General features: G+C 44.9%; 1 pseudogene; it reads left to right on the top strand.

Annotated features, from left to right (window-relative positions):
* Positions 1 to 331: 331 nt before the first annotated feature.
* On the top strand, positions 332 to 3,292 carry LOC146187778 (uncharacterized; annotated as a pseudogene).
* Positions 3,293 to 3,899: the final 607 nt, after the last annotated feature.

Genomic DNA, 3,899 nt, shown 5'->3' with positions numbered 1-3,899 from the left:
GCTTGTTGGCTTGCGTCACTGACGGCTTTCGAATCAATTCGTGCCAATCCAATCCAGTCTTGCGGCCTTTTATGTGTGTTTGCGGCGTGCGGTATCGGTTTTTGCTCGTCGAAACGTATTTTCAGTGTCTAAAGTGTCTCCTGTGACACCATCACAACGTGGACCGTGCTGTTGTGTACCAGGCTGCAGCTTGCGGCCTGGAACAAACCTTCGCCGGAAAGTGCGCGGGGGCAGCCAATGAGCGCCAGCGCGCTTGTTTAAAACAGCGAAAAGATCCATTTAGTGCTCGCTCGTACAAGGCGCATGGTATTTACAAGGTATATCAGTCGCAATGGCTCGATACAGCGTGTTAAATGATGCAATGTTATTGGACGCTCTCACACGGCCAGAGATAGAAGAGATTTTTTTCCGGGCAGAGTCGGCGCTCCCCGCGGAGCCAGTGCCCCGACGTAGCGTCGCCCAGTATGGGCTTATCAACGTGCCTGCAATGGACTGTTCAACATTTAAAAAGTGGTTCCGTTTCAAAAAAGTTGATTTAGACTACCTCGCAAGTGAACTACTCATGCCGCAGATCGTGCGAAGTGCGCAGCGTGTACCGGTGCCGGGACATGAGGCGCTGTGCATGACGCTGCGTCGCCTGGCGTACCCGAATCGCCTTTGCGACCTGGAGCAAGTGTTCGGTCGGCACGCCACGGTCATCTCCAGCGTGGTGTCCAAAGTAATGGCACATATTGAATATTACTTTGGACACCTCCTGGCAGACTTGACCACGCACAAGTGGCTGAATACTAACAGCTTGGAGCTGTTCTCCGAGGTGAGAATGTGATTTGTTTCAAAAATTTTCACTGCGCTTCAATTTTGAATGAGAACACATCGTGTTATAAAAGACTTGGTTCCACCTTCTTATTCCAGGCTGTGCATGCAAAAGGCGCCCCACTGAAGCGGTGATGGGGTTTTATTGACGGCACTGCTCGTCGGATCTGCCGACCGACAACAGACCAGCAAGAACACTTTTCGGGGCATAAGCGCCAACACGTACAGAAATACCAGGCCGTCATGTGCGCCAATGGGATAGTCTGCAAACTAGATGACCCATTTGCTTGGCGACGCCATGGTGCAGGCAAGCACAGTAACTTTTCCACGCTTATATTGCATTTGTTATATATGTTAACTCTTCATCCAACTTTATGCCCCAACTATGTTTGGTAGGCCGGCTAGCTGTTATTCATCTGGGGACCTAGACTGTATTTATTTCAATTATTCTCATGAGCTTAGCTGTCACTAACATAGCCTTGACCACTCACGTGTTGTCATAATCACCGAAGCCTAATGCAGAACACATGTGTGTCTAATTTCTCTACAAGTAGCTATCTTGTAGCTATCCGCCTAGGCATTTTCTATGCACTTCACCCCAGCTGATTATCTGCCTGTTGCGACTGAGTCTGCTTACACTGCCGCTTCGTCAATAGCCTAGTGTTAGTCTGTGCTCTCTTTTTTTTAATTCTAGCTAGAAAGACATCAACTCGCATTTCATTTTCTAATCCATGCTGTTCTCATTCAGAGTGTTATTTTCTCCGGCATTTCTTATTTACTATTTCTGCGCTGTGTTCAATATCCTTTGAAGTATTTTTATCTGATGTGGAATGATGCTAGTACGTCTTTCCATGTGCAGGGGGAAGAACTGGCTTTCATTTGAAGCGGCAAGTCACACACGTGAACTGACAGCAAGCTTCTTAGCACTAAACCCACAACAATCTTTCATCTCCTTTTTTGTTCAGTTGTAGCCTTAGCATTCTGGTTGCCATTCGACTATCATGCTTCATCACTGACGAACAGGGGAGATGGCACAGGTTTTCCACACTGCTGATTAACAGCGTTGTTACAGGCTTTTGTTCAATGCTTCCACCTGTGAAATCATAGGCTTGTTCTGGTTTCCATCTGGTTGTGCTGCAGCTCTCGAACTCTTGTCAGGCGTTTGGAACTACCTAAAGAACATCATGGACTGCTGTGCGAATTGAGTAGACCTTGACTGTACGGCCGAAAATACTGCTGGGAGCGCTTCGTTCCACGACTGCCAGTGGCTCTTTTCCAAGTGTGAATGCCCTGTTTAATTCAGAATGGGTAGTATAGAGGCATATTCTAGCTGCCGTCTAGAGAATATACTTCAGCACCTCATTCATGACTTACTGAAAACTTTTAGGACTGCCTGAAATTCCATAATACATATGCAGACACTTCAACAGTCCTGAGTGCACGTAAATTTTAATTTTTGGAGGGTTCATGAATATGCCGATATGCAGTTGTCCAGGTCAGGTAACGTAAACACTTCCCCTCCTGCTGATGTCGTAAAAATGTCTTCTAATGGAGGCAATGGATAGTGATCGGCCTTTTTAGCGTTGTACTCTCCACAATGTATAACCATTCTGTTGATTTGCACGATCACCAATAGTGTGGTCCCCTCGCTCTGTAGATCTGCTCCAGACCTCCTCGTTTCTGCAATACCTGTAGCTTCTGTTCAGCATGATCTCTCACTGAGTAAGAAACTGCTTCAGCCTTACACAATACTGGGTGGACTCACTCATTTAGCCAAGCCTTTAATCAAACCTACTTGTGATGAAAATACATTGAACATTGACATACTTCTGAAGCAAGTACCCAACTTTATAGTCCATTTAGAAGATGAAAACATTAATCCAGTTTAGCTTCAGTTACATAGCCCACATTTGTGCAAATTGCACCCTACCCACATTTGTGAAAATTGTACATCTGGTTGGACTACTTTCATTAGAAATGCAGGCTTGTGTTTGTAGCTATAATGACTGTCTTCTAGGTGTAGCGTGCAATATATCTAAAAGGCGGGTAATGCAACCCATTGTTTTAATACTTTCCAGGTATTCTCAAAGACACAAACCTCTACGACAACCCGGAAAAGGTGGCCGGTGGTGCAAAGTTTCTGATCTATGGAGATCCTGCCTATCCCCTGCGACCCCTGCTGATGAAGCCTTTTGGAGGCCTACATTTGCAGCCGCATGAAGCGTACTTTAATAGAAAAATGAGTACTGTTCATCAGGCAGTGGAGTGGGGGTTCAAAAAAGTAGCCACAGACTTCGCTTTTGTGGATTTTCATAAGAATAAAAAAATCTCTCGTCAAATGATTGGTAGAATGTACAAGGTTGCTGCATTGCTGACAAACTGCCATACTTGTCTGTATGGCAGTCAAATGAGCAGTTTTTTTGATCTCGATCCACCATCACTTGACGAGTACCTTGTCCCATTTGCTAATGATGACTAACACGACTATAGACATGCATTTCAGATTTCACGCGTTTGTAACTTCAGTCATTGTCCGCATATTTTTGGTCAGTGCAGTCATGAGTTTATAGCATCATAGAGTGAAAGCTGAAATATAGAGCTTTTGACATCACAAAACAAAATGAATAAGGATTGAGGGAGGTGTCTTAGTCTGGTGACAAATGTTCTGTAAAGGGACGTTCTCTTTGAACAAATACAGGTGGCAGCTTGTCCAGATCAACACGATTCCCTCTTGCATAGACCTTATGCAAAATTGCTGCTATCTATCAAACCTTCAGCGAACCGTGCTACGCGACGCCATGTTGAAGGGTTTAGTGAGTCGGCTGCGTTTACGGCTGCTACCGTCGTGCTGGTTGCATCTGCTTTGTGCTGTGATTTCCATTTCCGTGCTATTTGTTCGCATTCAGAGTAAAATATGATGGAATAATAGACGATTTACTCGTCCACGCTACCTACATTCCAATTTTACTTCGTAAAGCGATACTGTACTGTCAAAAAAACCACGCAAGAGCAGATTAACACAAGCCTCAAGAAAAGAAAAGCTCGAGAAATATAACTTGCTGCTTCTTTTCTTCTTTAGTTCTGCG

This window comes from Amblyomma maculatum, chromosome 5 (assembly GCF_055883805.1).
Source record: "Amblyomma maculatum isolate TAMU_Amacu chromosome 5, ASM5588380v1, whole genome shotgun sequence".
NCBI classification, from domain to species: Eukaryota; Metazoa; Arthropoda; class Arachnida; order Ixodida; family Ixodidae; genus Amblyomma; species Amblyomma maculatum.
This window is presented reverse-complemented; position numbering and strand designations above follow the sequence as displayed.